General features: G+C 43.7%; 1 pseudogene; it reads left to right on the plus strand.

Annotated features, from left to right (window-relative positions):
• The first annotated feature begins 4,175 nt into the window (after positions 1 to 4,175).
• LOC121577439 lies at positions 4,176 to 11,400 on the plus strand (annotated as a pseudogene).
• Positions 11,401 to 19,252: the final 7,852 nt, after the last annotated feature.

Below are 19,252 nucleotides of genomic sequence, written 5' to 3' on the forward strand. Positions count from 1 at the left end.
TATCACTGAGAACCTTTAGGACTACATGCATTTTTATAGCGCAAACTTCAGTTAGGAATCGATTAGGAATGAGGGACCATTTATTTTATATGAAAGAGACAAATAGCCTATCAGGTCACATATCGGGGTAACAAAGAATAAAACAATTAAATATTAGACCCATGCGTATTGTTCGTTCTATAGCTATAGGCCTACATTACATGTAATTGTAATGTATGCTACCTCTGGTTTACATTCTGATGTATGTATAATTACATAATTTTTAAGCAAACCATAAAAAGTTTAACAATCGTTGATGATTTCATAAAGATTAATAAAAAGACAGCCTGTGTGAACAAAGCCTATTCAAGAACATTATAGAACTATTCACGTCCATCCAAATGAACAATAATCACCTCAATAAAAGTATGCATGTGTTAGTAAAATGTATTAATTTAACTATATAGGCCTATGCCTATGGATAGGCCTAAGCATGATTGCACATGCTGCTTAAAATAAAATAATAATGTGATATATAATAATCTTGATATGAATAGCCTTTCAATAGCTATTCGAGCATATTCATTTCATAGAAATGGCGGTAGGCCTAAATGACTAACATTTTAATGTAAAAATGTACTAACAAAATCGCTATTGGTTGACGACAAGAGGAGATACTGTATGAATATCAGTACAGTACGGCTAAGTAGTGACATCTAGTGGAGGATTCAGTATATTCAGTGGTCAACACACACACGGAGAGAGAGAGAGAGAGAGAGAGAGAGAGAGAGAGAGAGAGAGAGAGAGAGAGAGAGAGAGAGAGAGAGAGAGAGAGAGAGAGAGAGAGAGAGAGAGAGAGAGAGAGAGAGAGAGAGAGAGAGAGAGAGAGAGAGAGAGAGAGAGAGAGAGGGAGAGAGAGAGAGAGACAATTAGACCCAACCAAATCATGAGAAAACAAAAAGAGAATTATTTGACACATTGGAAAGAATTAACAAAAAAACAGCAAACTAGACTGCTATTTGGCTATAAACAGAGAGTACACAGTGGCAGAATACCTGACCACTGTGACTGACCCAAACTTAAGGAAAGCTTTGACTATGAACAGACTCAATGAGCATAGCCTTGCTATTGAGAAAGACCGCCGTAGGCAGACCTGGCTCTCAAGAGAAGACAGGCTATGTGCACACTGCCCACAAAATGAGGTGGAAACTGAGCTGCACTTCCTAACCTCCTGCCAAATGTATGACCATATTAGAGACACATATTTCCCTCAGATTACAGAGATCCACAAAGAATTAGAAAACAAACCCAATTTTGATAAACTCCCTGCGTGAAAAACCACAGTGTGCCATCACAGCAGCAAGATTTGTGACCTGTTGCCACAAGAAAAGGGCAACCAGTGAAGAACAAACACCATTGTAAATACAACCCATATTTATGTTCATTTATTTTCCCATTTGTACTTTAACTATTTGCACATTGTTACAACACTGTATATATACATAATATGACATTTGAAATGTCTTTATTCTTTTGGAACTTCTGAGTGTAATGTTTACTGTTAATATTTGTTGTTTATTTCACTTTAGTTTACTATCTACTTCACTTGCTTTGCCAATGTTAACATATGTTTCCCATGCCAATAAATCCCTTAAATTGAATTGAAATTGAATTGAATTGAATTGAGAGAGAGTGAGAGCTAGAAGGAGATGTTCCTCAGCCACATCATAATTCACAGGGGCACAAACAACCTGAGGGCTCAGAAGGGTGGCCACAGCACTCAAGGGAGTGATTGAAAAAGCTTCTTCCACTTTCTCCAACGCACAAGTGGTTACCTATAATAATAATATCCACCCTGCTGCCACGAAAAGAGATTGCCACCATACAGCGGGTGAATGCAAGCATATCCATGGACTGTACCTCAAAACCTAATGTCTACCTGGCCTACCACCCCACCCTGGACTTGAACAGCCTTTACGACCAGGTCCACCTCTACAAGGCAGCAGTCCCAACTTTTGCTAGGACCCTGAAGGACATCACCCTCAACCGCAGCCCCAGCAGATCACACAGGAGCAACAGAGCAACGGACACCCCGCCCAGACCAGTGAAACACCCTCCCAGACCTGCAAGACCCCCTCCCGAAGGACCTGCCCCAAGAGAACCCACGCCAAGAGGACCTACACCCAGACCACAGCATCACCAGACACAACCCAACCAGCTGAGACCACCCCAAACAAATCCTGGCCACACCCTATATAGGCCCCCCCCAGATCATACCTATGCCCCTTCTGCCCCACCAATGCCCCCCACTCCTGCAGCAAGGACCTCAACATGACAGCCGCACATATGCCCAGGCCGTGAGCAGAGCAACAGGCCCAACCCCCACTAATACACCCACCCAAGCCCCATCCTGCCACCTAAGAGGTATGTATCAGATGCTCAACATGCTCTGCTCACACCTACTTTAATGGTCCGGGCCTAAACCACACGAAAACAACACTAGCCACTATGGAGCACAACGTTTTTACTATCTCATCCTGGACTATACAAGGTCTGAGGTCATCTGACTTTGGCCTAAAGAGCAGGAACCCAGACTTCATCAAATAAATTGGAAATACAGACATTTCCATCCTACAAGAAACATGGTATAGAGGAGACGGACCCACTGGTTGCCCTCTAGGTTACAGAGAGCTGATAGTCCCATCCACCAAACTACCAGGTGTGAAACAGGGAAGAGACTCAGGGAGTATGCTAATTTGGTATAGAACAGACCTAACCCACTCTATTAAATTAGTCAAAACAGGAACATTTTACATCTGGCTCGAAATGAATAAGGAAATTATCTCAACAGAAAAAAATGTCCTCATGGGTGCTACCTATATCCCCCCAATAGAATCCCCATGCTTTAACGATGACAGCTTCTCCATCCTAGTGGGGGCGACCAACCCTTTCCACGCCCAGGGACATGTACTAGTCTATGGCGACCTAAATGCCAGAACTGGACAAGAACCAGACACTCTCAGCACACAGGAGGACCAACACCTACCTGGAGGTGACAGTATTTCCTCCCAAATATGCCCCCCTAGACACAACTATGACAAAATAACCAACATAAATGGGTCACAACTCCTGCAGCTCTGTCGCACGCTGGGTCTGTACATAGTCAATGGTAAGCTTCAAGGAGACTCCTATGGTAGGTCCACCTACAGCTCATCCCTTGGCAGTAGGGCTGTAGATTACTTTATCACTGACCTCAACCCAGAGTCTCTCAGAGCATTCACAGTCAGCCCACTAACACCCCTATCAGATCACAGCAAAATCACAGTCAACCAAAAACATAGAGACCCAGAAAACCTGAGTCTATGCCTTCACTATGGTGAATCACAAAAAAATACAGAAATACACTACGGAAAAAGAAGGAACAGCACAGTCAGAAATCAGCTCAATGAAATTGAATAATCCATAGACTCTAACCTGATGATCTGGTGCTTCTGCCCCCAACCAAGGAGGGCCTACAGCAGCACCTAGATCTTCTGCACAGATTCTGTCAGACCTGGGCCCTGACAGTAGTCGGCGTTCCCTCTCTCGTGTTAGCATGCTTTCTAGCGTGTGCTCACGCGGGAAAGCGTGCTCAAAGATGGTCACGCGAGAGGAGGGAACTCCCACTTACACAGACAAGAACCTTGACAATTTTTCGCAATGGGAAACTGCCCAATAATGCTGTGTTCGTAACTAAGTGGGAGGTGGGAATTTACCAGTTGTGAAATCAGTCGGATGCATTCTAGTAAATACCAGTTGGACGCATTCATGTGCTTTGAACTCATTAAGAGACGCTGTTTGACTAATGGCCAACAAGCTGCATAAACCATCAACTAAAATTACAGCAGTCATGCTTGTAAACACATTATAGTGTTAAAAAAAACATATTAATATGTAGCTTTTTATAAATGATGTTTTGTTGTTGCATTTAACTGCCAAAAATGCTGTTATCGAGGTCATTTTCTTAGTAAGTGACTTCAGAGGTCAGCATGTGGGATAAGTGGGAGCTCAGGATGATAGAGGAGTTTCCCACTATTAATTACCAGTTTGGGCCGTTCAAGTGGACAGTTCCCAGTCCTATGTGGTAAATTCTCACTTCCCACTTGGTTATGAACGCCCATGCTAAAACTGTCTTTGGCCACGTCCCTGCTCCAAGAAAAACTAGCTTGTGAAATGTGTAGCTTTATCTAGCGTCTTTGGAGAGTGTTTGTTTTAATATATTACACTCTGCTGCCATAAAATAGAGTAGGAAACGATGCCAGTCGGTCGCACGCACGCATAGGCTATTGATGATTTTAATATGGAAATTGTTCATTTATATGTCAACGGCACGTTTCTGTTGTTTTGCGCTTATCCAATGTATGTTTCTGACAATTCTGAATTTGATTTTACCAAGTTTGACAAGGAAACCTATCATAAAAAAGGGTGAAAGTGTAACTATGACCCAGAACCCGAAGTTCAAGTATGAAGATTGGGGACCGACTTTTATGTCATTGAATTGTGGCACGTGTGGACTGATCTCGCTTCAGAAGCTTTTGTGGGCAACAAGGCTCCCGATTCACCTGTGGTTACATTGGATTGCAAGACGGCCCGTATTTGAAAGGTGAGTTGACTGCTCATAGTCCTTCCATTTCTTTTCAGCAAGTCATGACAACCATCGTCTCAGATTGTTCTGAAATTGTTTCTGTAGTTAGAAACAGGTACGATAAGCATTCCTGCAACATTATTTTGTTTGAGAAATTAAGCTAATTGATTGCACCCAAATTGTCCATTTCAATGTATAGGATTCATAATATTAAATAACCAACATCCTATTTGGACTAAACCTGGGCAACCTTGTACTTTCACACTGATTTATGGGGGGAAATGAAAGCTACTTCAATGGCAAATTTCTCTGAACGGGGGGGAAAAACATCACAAAATTCAATGAGAATACATGACATAGTATTATTAAACAATACTCCAAGCCGCAGCTTCATACTACTTGTCAAACATAAAGAACTAATCTGAGATGGTGGGTGTCTAATTCTTCTTTATTGTGCTTTGAGGTGGAACAACTCTGAAGTATACTGCAGTATGCCAATTTCAATCATTTCCGTTCTAAATACGAGGCTACTATAATTTATTCTGTGCTTTTTTGTCTGCCAGACAAGTTCAAGCAACTCGTCAAGGACTTCAGTGATGTGGCAGATTTTACCAGATGTATAAATGTGAAGCATCTGGTTGTGAGTTTCCACTCACTACCAAATATGGTGATGAGAGGAAGCCCAGTGGCCGGCAGTGGGAGAAGATGGAGCGTGATGGATATTGGCCAACATTCTGCTAATTTTCTCATCAAATGAAACATTTTATCTCCATACAGTTTTCTGTTTCCAAAACTAGAATCTGTAAAGAACAGAGTGGACTGCGTTTTGTAGACTTTACCCTTTGCCAAAGTTTCAAAAAATGATGTTGTTTAGAAGGACTGCAAGGGCGAATTGAGTTATTGCACACGCGCACTTCACAGAGTAGGCGTTCCCGAATGGAAATATGCAAATAAATGCTAGAACACACCAATAGGATCTCGCTAGCTCGTGCTTGGCTCTGCCTACCTCCTTGCTTGTTCTGCCCACTATGATTAATTTGCTCCCATTGGAAACGACAGGCTCTGGTCTAGCTTGGGTTAGTTTTAAAAATCTTTGGTTCTGTTTTTTCAGGGATACAGCTATTTTCAACCTAGCTTCCTTTTCCCCTGAAAACCGGAGGTAGGAACTCCGCTCAGGCGTTTCTCTTACGCCTCCTACGTTAGGTTATTTCCGCCTAGCCTGGGGATGAGGTTATTGGTGAAATGAGTAGCACGAAGCCATACAGACTATGTGATGATGGCTTTGTAATTGTTAAGTTGCGTCAATTCAAATCTGGTATTAGGAACAAAAGAGGTCAATACACGTCTTCTAAAATAGACTAGTATTTTAATTGATGCAAAACACTTCAATGGTAAATATTATGTTCGTATATATGGGTCCACTGAAATATCACGCAGGGCAGACAGAGAACTGATCCATTGTTCTAAGTTCTTCTCCAAATACTCTGACAGAGATAGTTCCCGCTCCCTGCTGGCCAATCAGAGTAGAGACTGAGCGTGGTTTAGACTTACTCAGCCTATCGTTGGCGCACAGGCTGGTCCCAGCCCCTTGGCGCTTCACTTTTGCCAGGTGTTTAGTTGTTTTGCAACTTCAGACATAGTCTGTTCCTCTCCACTGTAGCAGAACACATGTCCTTGAGCGCGGTTTAACAAAGAGGCAGTGTGTATGTGTCTGTGAGAATCACAAGTCTGTCTCACCCTACTCCCTAACATTCCTCACATGAATCACAGCTTGTTATGTTAAACAATTTATATCAGTACAGTACAAACCTATTATGTTTAATCATTAATGTATTCTTTCTAAGCTAGGCATCACATCTAGTTATAAGAAAATAGATCCCCACATAATCCAGCCTAAACCTGGAGAAATTATATTATAAAACAAATCTGTAAATCGCTCTGGATAAGGGCGTCTGCGAAATGACCAAAAAAAAAATAATCAGAATAAGTGATTGTGGCTTTTTTATAATCAAATCGAATCAAATGTTATTTGCCACATGCGCCGAATACAACAGGTGTAGACATTACAGTGAAATGCTTACTTACAAGCTCTTAACCAACAATGCAGTTTTTAAGAAAATAAAACAAGTGTTCATAAAAAAATTAAAGAGCAGCAGTGAAATAATTAACAGTAGGGAGGCTATATACAGGGGGTACCGGTACAGAGTTAATGGGCGGGGGCACCGGTTAGTTGAGGTAATATGTATATGTGGGTAGAGTTAAAGTGACTATGCATAAATAATAAACAGAGTAGCAGCAGCGCAAAAGAGGGGGGTGGGTTGGGGGGGCAATGCAAATAGTCCAGGTAGCCATGATTAGCTGTTCAGGAGTCTTATGGCTTGGGAGTAGAAGTTGTTAAGAAGCCTTTTGGACCTAGACTTGGCGCTCTAGAGGTGTCGCTTGCCGTGCGGTAGCAGAGAGAACAGTCTATGACTACGGTGGCTGGAGTCTTTGATAATTTTTAGGGCCTTCCTCTGACACCGCCTGGTATAGAGGTCCTGAATGGCAGGAAGCTTGGCCCTAGTGATGTACTGGGCCATACGCACTACCCTCTGTAGTGCCTTGCGGTCAGAGGCCGAGCAGTTGCCATACCAGGCGGTGATGCAACCAGTCAGGATGCTCTCGATGGTGCAGCTGTATAACTTTTTGAGGATCTGAGGACCCATGCCAAATCTTTTCAGTCTCATGTGGGGGAATAGGCTTTGCCGTGCCCTCTTCACGACTGTCTTGGTGTGTTTGGACCATAATAGTTTGTTGGTGATGTGGACACCAAGGAACTTGAAGCTCTCAACCTGTTCCACTACAGCCCCGTCGATGAGAATGGGGGCATGCTCAGTCCTCTTTTTTTTCCTTTAGTCCACAATCATCTCCTTTGTCTTGATCATGTTGAGGGAGAGGTTATTATCCTGGCACCACACGGCCAGGTCTCTGACCTCCTCCCTATAGGCTGTCTCATCGTTGTCGGTGATCAGGCCTACCACTGTTGTGTCGTCGGCAAACTTAATGATGGTGTTGCAGTTGTGCTTGGCCGTGCAGTCATGGGTGAACAGGGAGTACAGGAGGGGACTGAGCACGCACCCCTGAGGGGCCCCCGTGTTGAGGATCAGCGTGGCATATGTGTTGTTACCTACCCTTACCACCTGGGAGACGGCCCATCAGGAAGTCCAGGATCCAATTGCAGAGGGAGGTGTTTAGTCCCAGGGTCCTTAGCTTAGTGATGAGCTTTGAGGGCACTATGGTGTTGAACGCTGAGCTGTAGTCAATGAATAGCATTCTCACGTAGGTGTTCCTCTTGTCCAGGTGGGAAAGGGCAGTGTGGAGTGCAATAGAGATTGCATAATCTGTGGATCTGTTGGGGCGGTATGCAAATTGGAGTGGGTCTAGGGTTTCTGGGATAATGGTGTTGATGTGAGCCATGACCAGCCTTTCAAAGCACTTCATGGCTACAGATGTGAGTGCTACGGGTCAGTAGTCATTTAGGCAGGTTATCTTAGTGTTCTTGGGCACAGGGACTATGGTGGTCTGCTTGAAACATGTTGGTATTACAGACTCAGTCAGGTTCATGTTGAAAATGTCAGTGAAGACACTTGCCAATTGATCAGTGCATGCTCGGCGTACACGTCCTGGTAATCCATCTGTCTCTGCGGCCTTGTGAATGTTGACCTGCTTAAAAGTCTTACTTACATCGGCTACGGAGAGTGTGATCACATAGTCATCTGGAACAGCTGATACTCTCATGCATGCTTCAATGTTGCTTGCCTCGATGCGAGCATAGAAGTGATTTAGCTCATCTGGTAGACTTGTGTCACTGGGCAGCTCGCGGCTGTGCTTCCCTTTGTAGTCTGTAATAGTTTTCAAGCCATGCCACATCCGACAAGTGTCAGAGCCGGTGTAGTATGATTCAATCTTAGTCCTGTATTGACACTTTGCCTGTTTGATGGTTCGTCAGAGGACATAGTGGGATTTCTTATAAGCGTCCGGGTTAGAGTCCCGCTCCTTGAAAGCGGCAGCTCTACCCTTTAGCTCAGTGCGGATGTTGCCTGTAATCCATGACTTCTGGTTGGGGTATGTACAGTTGAAGTCGGAAGTTTACATATACATTAGCCAAATACATTTAAACTCAGTTTTTCACAATTCATGACATTTAATCTTAGTACAAATTCCCTGTCTTAGGTCAGTTAGGATCACCACTTTATTTTAAGAATATGAAATGTCAGAATAATAGTTGAGAGAATGATTTATTTCAGCTTTTATTTCTTTCATCACATTCCCAGTGGGTCAGAAGTTTACATACACTCAATTAGTATTTGGTAGCATTGCCATTAAATAGTTTAACTTGGGTCAAACGTTTCGGGTAGCCTTCCACAAGCTTCCCACAATAAGTTGGGTGAATTTTGGCCCATTCCTCCTGACAGAGCTGGTGTAACTGAGTCAGGTTTGTAGGCCTCCTTGCTCGCACACACTTTTTCAGTTCTGCCCACACATTTTCTATAGGATTGAGGTCAGGGCTTTGTGATGGCCACTCCAATACCTTGACTTTGTTGTCCTTAAGCCATTTTAACACAACTTTGGAAGTATGCTTGGGGTCATTGTTCGTTTGGAAGACCCATTTGCGACCAAGCTTTAACTTCCTGACTGATGTCTTGAGATGTTACTTCAATATATCCACAGCATTCTATTTTGTGAGGTGCACCAGTCCCTCCTGCAGCAAAGCACCCCCATAGCATGATGCTGCCACCCCCTTGTTTCACGGTTGGGATGGTGTTCTTAGGCTTGCAAGCATTCCCCTTTTTCCTCCAAATATAACGATGGTCATTATGGCCAAACAGTTATATTTTTGTTTCATCAGACCAGAGGACATTTCTCCAAAAAGTACAATCTTTGTCCCCATGTGCACTTGCAAACCGTAGTCTGGCTTTTTTATGGCGGTTTTGGAGCAGTGGCTTCTTCCTTGCTGAGCGGCCTTTCAGATTATGTCGATATAGGACTAGTTTTACTGTGGATATAGATACTTTTGTACCGGTTTCCTCCAGCATCTTCACAAGGTCCTTTGCTGTTGTTCTGGGATTGATTTGCACTTTTCGCACCAAAGTACATTCATCTCTAGGAGACAGAACGTGTCTCCTTCCTGAGAGGTATGACGGCTGCGTGGTCCCATGGTGTTTATACTTGCGTACTATTGTTTGTACAGATGAACGTGGTACCTTCAGGCGTTTGGAAATTGCTCCCAAGGATGAACCAGACTGTACGTACGGTCACTGTGGGGACGACGTCATCGATGCCCTTGTTGATGAAGCCAGTGACTGATGTGGTGTACTCCTCAATGGTATCGGAAGAATCCCAGAACATATTCCAGTCTGTGCTAGCAAAACAGTCCTATAGCTTAGCATCTGCATCATCTGACCACTTCCTTATTAACCGAGTCACTGGTACTTCCTGCTTTAGTTTTTGCTTATAAGCAGGAATCAAGAGGATAGAGTTATGGTCAGATTTGCCAAATGGAGGGCGAGGGAGAGCTTTGTACGCGTCTCTGTGTGTGGAGTAAAGGTGGTCTAGAGTTTTCTTTCCCTCTGGTTGCACATTTAACATGCTGGTAGAACGGATTTAAGTTTCCCTGCATTAAAGTCCCCGGCCACTAGGAGCGCTGCCTCTGGATGAGCGTTTTCCTGTTTACTTATGTCCTAATACAGCTCATTGAGTGCAATCGGTTGTATTAAACTTTCTATTGTATATATATACACAAAGAGGCTTTATGTGCTGAAGGTGGAACAAGCTCCCCCACGACGCCAGGACAGCGGAGTCACTGACCACCTTCCGGAGACACTTGAAACCCTACCTCTTTAAGGAATACCTGGAATAGTATAACAGTAATCCTTCTACCCCCCCCCCACCCCCCCATAAAAAAAAAGAAGGAAAAAAAAGAGGAGTGGTTGTCCCACTGGCAATCATAAGTTGAATGCATCAATTTGTAAGTCGCTCTGGATAAGAGCGTCTGCTAAATGTCCTAAATGTAAAATGTAAATATCAGGCCACTACAATAAGCAGTTTTGCCGCTCTGTTTCAGATGGTTGGGTCTTTGCCAACAATGTTGACATCAGTAAACACCAAAACCTGGAGGAGCGCCTGGCTGCAGCACAGTTCCTGGTCAAAGAGGACCCCCTGTGCCCCATCGTAGTGGATGAAATGACCGACACCGCAGCTACTAAATATGGTGCTATTCCAGAGAGGCTTTATGTGCTGAAGGCAGGAAAGGTCATTTATAAGGTAAGGAGAGTTAAGAAAGTTAAGAGTTAGGTTAAGACATAAGAAATAAGGAGATAGTAAAAAGACTAGACAGTGCAAATGTAATGTTTGCTGCATACGCAAAACTGGTGGCGTGCAGAGGAGAGATGATAAAGAGAAATCTAGGTGCACCTCTTTTTTTGGAACCAAAGCATTCTTTGCTTTCTGCCTCACACGCACACATCTTGACTCAGTCGTTTTCCAGAATTAGGGAAAGGATATTTGGAACACAGCCAAGAGTGTTGACATGCTGTTACACAGGTATAACCATAGAGAGAAAGTCTTATGAGACCTGTGCTCTTTTGCCTTATTAGAGAAAGGAACATCTGTTGCTGTTGAGAAATACAGTTCGGAGTTCACCAGTAAATCTTTTGTTATGTAAACTTTTTGTTGTTGCCCATATTGTTTGTGTGATTCAGCGTAATGGGATCCCATTGTCCACCTTTGAGTTTGGAGACTTTCTCTGTGTCTGTTAGTGATGGATACAGATCAAACCTCTGTAACCACATGGAGAGACCCTCCAATCAGGATGGGTGTGTTGGTCAAACCAGGAAGTGTTCATAGGAAGTATAGGAGGATGTTAATTCATGTACTATTTTAACCATTTTAACCAGGTTCAGGTCAGATTTATTACATTGTAATTACAGAATTATAATATCACAATATCATACCTTTGAATGGCTGAATGTGAAACAAGCCCTGTGGTATATTATTTATATTCGCACTGGATCTTGTATTTTGCATAACATGAAGATTTTCTCAAAAGTAAGCCTATTGGATGTGTGATAGCCATACAGCGATTGCACTGGCATATCTGTAACCATTCCCTTGATACATTGTCTATTAGGTGATGTGAAAGGAAGGCCCGAAAATCGTTAAAGACTCCAGCCACCCACGCCATAAACTGTTCTCTCTGCTTCCTCATGGCAAGCGGTACCGGTGCATCAAGTCTGACACCAACAGGCTCCTGAACAGCTTCTATCCCCATGCCATGAGACTGCTAAATAGCTAACAAAATGGCTACACTGACTATCTGAGTTGGCCCTCTATGCACACTCACAGGGCCCTACACACTCACACACACTGACATTCCAACACACACATAACATGCACACACATCTATACCGACTCTACACACACACACACTCACATACAATCTTCATTTACGCTGTTGCTACTCTGTTTATCATACATTCTGATGCCTAGTCACCTTACCCCTATACATATCTGCCTCTATCACTCCAGTGTCCCTGCACATTGTAAATATGGTATTGGAACTGCCCCTGTATATACAGTGGGGAGAACAAGTATTTGATACACTGCCGATTTTGCAGGTTTTCCTACTTACAAAGCATGTAGAGGTCTGTAATTTTTATCATAGGTACACTTCAACTGTGAGAGACGGAATCTAAAATATATTATCATATTGTATGATTTTTAAGTAATTAATTTGCATTTTATTGCATGACATAAGTATTTGATATATCAGAAAAGCAGAACTTAATATTTGGTACAGAAACCTTTGTTTGCAATTACAGAGATCATACGTTTCCTGTAGGTCTTGACCAGGTTTGCACACACTGCAGCAGGGATTTTGGCCCACTCCTCCATACAGACCTTCTCCAGATCCAGGTTTCGGGGCTGTCGCTGGGCAATACGGACTTTCAGCTCCCTCCAAAGATTTTCTATTGGGTTCAGGTCTGGAGACCTGTTAGGCCACTCCAGGACCTTGAGATGCTTCTTACGGAGCCACTCCTTAGTTGCCCTGGCTGTGTGTTTCGGGTCGTTGTCATGCTGGAAGACCCAGCCACGACCCATCTTCAATGCTCTTACTGAGGGAAGGAGGTTGTTGGCCAAGATCTCGCGATACATGGCCCCATCCATCCTCCCCTCAATACGGTGCAGTCGTCCTGTCCCCTTTGCAGAAAAGCATCCCCAAAGAATGATGTTTCCACCTCCATGCTTCACGGTTGGGATGGTGTTCTTGGGGTTGTACTCATCCTTCTTCTTCCTCCAAACACGGCGAGTGGAGTTTAGACCAAAAAGCTCTATTTTTGTCTCATCAGACCACATGACCTTCTCCCATTCCTCCTCTGGATCATCCAGATGGTCATTGGCAAACTTCAGATGGGCCTGGACATGAGCTGGCTTGAGCAGGGGGACCTTGCGTGCGCTACAGGATTTTAATCCATGACGGCGTAGTGTGTTACTAATGGTTTTCTTTGAGACTGTGGTTCCAGCTCTCTTCAGGTCATTGACCAGGTCCTGCCGTGTAGTTCTGGGCTGATCCCTCACCTTCCTCATGATCATTGATGCCCCACGAGGTGAGAACTTGCATGGAGCCCCAGACCGAGGGTGATTGACCATCATCTTGAACTTCTTCCATTTTCTAATAATTGCTCCAACAGTTGTTGCCTTCTCACCAAGCTGCTTGCCTATTGTCCTGTAGCCCATCCCAGCCTTGTGCAGGTCTACAATTTTATCCCTGATGTCCTTACACAGCTCTCTGGTCTTGGCCATTGTGGAGAGGTTGGAGTCTGTTTGATTGAGTGTGTGGACAGGTGTCTTTTATACAGGTAACGAGTTCAAACAGGTGCAGTTAATACAGGTAATGAGTGGAGAACAGGAGGGCTTCTTAAAGAAAAACTAACAGGTCTGTGAGAGCCGGAATTCTTACTGGTTGGTAGGTGATCAAATACTTATGTCATGCAATAAAATGCAAATTAATTACTTAAAAATCATACAATGTGATTTTCTGGATTTTTGTTTTAGATTCCGTCTCTCACAGTTGAAGTGTACCTATGATACAAATTACAGACCTCTACATGCTTTGTAAGTAGGAAAACCTGCAAAATCGGCAGTGTATCAAATACTTGTTCTCCCCACTGTAGCTACTGACCCTGGAACTGACCCTGTATATAGCTACTGACCCTGGAACTGACCCTGTATATAGCTACTGACCCTGGAACTGACCCTGTATATAGCTACTGACCCTGGAACTGACCCTGTATATAGCTACTGACCCTGGAACTGACCCTGTATATAGCTTCTTACATTCTCCTGTTCTTATTTATATTTCTCATGTGTTTTTGCTCCACCTTATGTTATTTTAGTATCATATTGATTACTGCGTTGGGTTTAGCACCTGCAAGAAATGCATTTCACTGTACTTGTGCAGGTGACATTGAAACTTGAATGTTCATATTTACTTTGGCATGCAACTGCTTTTTACATGATCATTACAGTGAAAACCTCTGGCCATTGTAACTTGATGAATTGAAAGTAGTTTTTTGCTAAATAATTTAGGAGCATTTAGAGCGTGTTGTGATGATATTCCTGTTTATTAATAACTCTTCATGAATAGATATTGCCCTTGGGATCGTTGTTAATCTAGTTTAATTGTTTATGTTTTCATGATATGATTGATTGTTCAGATTACTCACAAGTAGCCTGAATAGAGATGATTGACTTCCTGCTGTAGCAGAAGCTGAGACGTAAAATAGGGAAGTTGTTTTTCTTCTCAATCTATCTGCACATCATCACATGACTTGTAGTACTGCGCTTCACCTTGAACCTGTCCCAAATGGCACCCTATTCCCTATATAGTGCACTACATGGAACGCAGACCGTGCCTCACCCCTTTTTGTTATTGAACAGGTCACCACCCCAGTAGTAAAAAAAAAAGAGAGAATGGCCACGTTCCTGGCTGACTACATTGCAGACTCCTGCAAGATCTAATAAAGCCTGGATAGGTATTTAACATATCAGCTAAATACATCATGGTTGATGCAACGTCTGCAGTGTAGTCTGCCTGGAACGCAACCAAGACCACATAAACAGAACAAAGACAGCAGGAACTTTAGCCCAGACATGTCCACCTGTTTTATAAGAAAAGTAAATAATCTGCATGCAGTGTATGTTATCCCTATGAAAGCCTCAACTCGTAAGACATAAACACACACATATATAAAAAGGCACAATGTAAATGGCCCCGCTTACAAAAATCGAATAGGGTGCCATTTGGGATTCAGACTGTGAGAACAACCACTGGATTCACTGGAGCAGTTCAGGCCTAGTTCCTATTGTCGGGCAGGAGCCAACATGCTAGATGTCTGTTAGACATTTCCAATCAGGGGGAAAAAACGTTTCCTTCCCTCCAAACTGTTTCCCCCTTTAGCTAATCTGAAATAATTTAATAGGAGAGAGCTATATGGAACTCTACATAGACCACCAGATGGCAATGTGAAGCTAATGACAAATTATCCCCCAATTCCTACAGCTAATGACACATTATCCCCCAGTCCCTACAGCTATGGACACATTATCTCCCAATCTCTACAGCTATTGACCATTATCCCCCAATTCCTACAGCTAATGACACATTATCCCCCAGTCCCTACAGCTATGGACACATTATCTCCCAATCTCTACAGCTATTGACCATTATCCCCCAATCCCTACAGCTAATGACATATTATCTCCCAATCCCTACAGCTAATGACATATTATCTCCCAACCCCTACAGCTATCCAGTCGTTTCACAATCGGAGAGAGGGAGAGAAGTGGATAATAGCTGGGGCAAGTGGATGACATTTTGGATTGGAATCCAGCCCTGAGCGTAGTAGAGCAATGGGCTTGCTCAGTGTGCAGAATGCATACAGAGGGTTATGTTGGTTTGCCTGTAAATACTGTGTACAGGGACAGGGGCTTGGCAGTGCTACAAGGTGAGGTGGGCTGAGTAGCAACGGCAATGCAAAGACAGCACATGAGAAGGAGGAGGGAATGATTTCTCCTGTCCATACACCACCATCACAGCAGAGCCAACCTTACTCAGGGAAGAGCAAAACCTCTCAGCAGAACCATCAAATCAATTGTAGTGAGTGGCTGAGCTCTCTATTGGGTAAGCTCTACTAGATGGAGCACTATTTGCATAGCTGGATCAGAGATATTTTGCAATATTTTGTAAATCAAGACGTATTGCCACTACCGTTTAGCAATGGACAAATCAAGAGAACAAAAGCAGAGCGGAGGCAGAAAGGTTTCAGCCACTGCCTCAGTGAGAGAGAGAAGGAGGTACAGGGCTCCAAACAAACATAACTACTGTGAAGGAGAACGACAATGTTGACAATATCGTAGACACCTATGATATTGGTACTGGATACATTAGAATTTTTGTGTTCAGGCTTGAAAGAGAAAGTACATAATGAATGTCTTAGTGTATCTACTGTATGTTTAGTATTGAAATTGTTACCACCAAAGGGTGTGTCCGCTGTGTTGCTCCGTAGACTGTCCTTCAGGCCAGCTCAGAGCCAGGCTACTGCCCACGCTAACCCCCAGGCAATGGGGCTCATCAGTCTGAAGGGGCAATCGGAAAGTATTCAGACCCCTTCACCTATTCCACATTTTGTTACGTTACAGCATTTAATTTAATAAAATAAGGTTTTCCTCATCAATCTACACACAATACCCCATAATGACAAAGCAAAAACAGGTTTTTATACATTTTTGCCAATTTATTAAAAAGAAGAAAAAAAATACCTTATTTACATAAGTATTCAGACCCTTTGCTATGAGACTCGAAATTGAGCTCAGGTGCATCCTGTTTCCATTGATCATCTTTGAGATGTTTCTACAACTTGATTGGAGTCCACCTGTGGTAAATTCAATTGATTGGACATGAGTTGGAAAGGCACACACCTGTCTATATAAGGTCCCACAGTTGACAGTGCATGACAGAGCAAAAACCAAGCCATGAGGTCAAAGGAATTGTCCATAGAGCTCTGAGACATGATTGTGTCGAGGCACAGATCTGGGGAAAGGTACCAAAACATTTCTTCAGCATTGAAGGTCCCCAAGAACACAGTGGCCCTATCATTCTTAAATGGAAGAAGTTTGGAACCACCAAGACTCTTCCTAGAGTTGGCTGCCTGGCCAAACTGAGCAGTCAGGGCCTTGGTCAGGGAGGTGACCAGAACCCAATGGTCACTCTGACAGAGCTCCAGAGTTCCTCTGTGGAGATGGGAGAACCTTCCAGAAGCACAACCATCTCTGCAGCACTCCACCAATCAGGCCTTTATGATATAGTGGCCAGACAGAAGCCACATGACAGCCCGCTTGGAGTTTGCCAAAAGGCACCTAAAGGACTCTGACCATGAGAAACAAGATTCTCTGGTCTGATGAAATCAAGATTGAACTCTTTGGCCTGAATGCCAAGCGTCACGTCTGGAGGAAACCAGGCACCGCTCATCACCTGGCCAATACCATCCCTACGGTGAAGCATGGTGGTGGCTGTATCATGCTGTGGGGATGTTTGTCAGCGGCAGGGACTGGGAGACTAGTCAGGATCGAGGGAAATATGAACTGCGCAATTTACAGAGAGATCCTTGATGAAAACCAGCCCCAGAGCGCTCAGGACCTCAGACTGGGGCGAAGGTTCATCATCCAACAGGACAACGACCCTAAGCACACAGCCAAGACAACACAGGAGTGACTTCGGGACAAGTCTCTGAATGTCCTTGAGTGGCCCAGCCAGAGCCCGGACTTGAACCCGATTAAACATCTGGTCCTCTGTAGCTCAGCTGGTAGAGCACGGCGCTTGTAACGCCAAGGTAGTGGTTTCGATCCCCGGGACCACCCATACACAAAAAATAATAATATGCACGTATGATTGTAAGTCGCTTTGGATTAAAGCGTCTGCTAAATGGCATATTATTATTATTATCTCTGGAGAGACCTGAACATTTCTAAAAACCTGTTTTTGCTTTGTCATTATGGGGTATTGTGTGTAGATTGATGAGGGACATAAAAAAAAGTCCATTTTAGAATAAGGCTGTAACGTAACAAAATGTAGAAAAAGTGAAGGGGTCTGAAAAACTTTCAGAATGTACTATAGCTATACTTGAGCAATAATGCCCGAGGGGGTGTGGTACATGGCCATTATACCACGGCTAAGGGCTGTTCTTATGCATGATACAACGTGCCTGGATACAGCCCTTAGCCGTGGTATATTGGCCATATTCCACAAACCCCAGAGGTGCTTTATTGCTATTATAAACTAGTTAAACGTAATTAGAACAGTAAAAAATATTTTTGGGGTCATACCTGTGGTGTAAGGTCTTATATACCATGGCTTTCAGCCAATCAGCATTTAGGGCTCAAACCACCCAGTTTAGAAACAAAAGTAACTTATCACTGTTGAACAGCCCTGCTTTAGGCAACATCCTGTTACCCCTCTCCCTGGGCACATTGCAATCCTTTAAATTGCCTTTGTCTCATCTCATTTACCGATGTAGAAGAAACCGGACAGGCAAAAGCAAATTCCTGGTGGACAACTGCCTTGTTGTATTTACCTACACTGTGTTTTCATATCCCTGTGTATACGAACCAGACAAGACAGAGATTAACCTATTTTACACTATTGAGACACTCCCATGTACTCCTCTGCAGGTCTCAGCCCGGCCTGGCAGAGCGGTTCCCCTGCGGCCTGGTCCATCAGATGCTGCAGGACTTCCTGTTGTCTTGGCTGGAAGCGGTAGGCTATAGTGCCCTCTGCTGTGGTGGTCTGGTCAAGGCGCTGAGCGAGGATGGTGTGTCCTGCCCGCTTCAGGCTGGTGTGTACTGTGACCCTGGGCCTGCTGGGTCCAGAGGCAGCAGGGAGATGGAGGAGGGCTGGTACAGGCTAGTCTGGGACCTCGATACAGACACTTGTTTCCCCACACTTACCGGAGCAGAGAGATGTTCTGTATCACCAATCTGTTTGTTGTGTGCTGTAAGGTAGATGGAAGGCCCTAATCCAATGGATGAAAGTGGTCAGACAAAAATCTAAGGGACACAGGGTCGGCGTCCCAAATGGCACACAATTCCCTACATCAGGGGTGCTCAAACTACATAGGGCCCCATGGGTCCTTGTCGAAAGTAGTACAATAAATAAGGAAAAGGGTGCCATTTGGGATGCAGCCCCTGGACTAGAGGTCATCAGCACCAGTCACTTCCTGTCTCTCCAGTTTGTATGCAAGACTCCTCTTCTCTTCTGTCATATTTGATGTGTACTTGAATTAAAAAAATATATTTTATATGCACAAATTCTTAGTTTATATTTGTTGTGTTACTGGTTCTTCTTTTGGACACTTCCCCACTTTGTGGTAGTCAGGGGTAGCAGTAGATGAGAGCATTTGCGAGTTCAGCGAGTGCGAGAGATCTATTTACGTGTGTGGTGAGAGAGAGAGATTGTATGGGTGCCTGCTAATCCTCAACTAGAGAATGATCCTATCCAAATGACCCTACTTGCTGTGTAGAGTGGCAAAACAGGAAAAAAGAAAAACAGACAAG

This window comes from Coregonus clupeaformis, chromosome 11, assembly GCF_020615455.1.
Source record: "Coregonus clupeaformis isolate EN_2021a chromosome 11, ASM2061545v1, whole genome shotgun sequence".
NCBI lineage: Eukaryota > Metazoa > Chordata > Actinopteri > Salmoniformes > Salmonidae > Coregonus > Coregonus clupeaformis.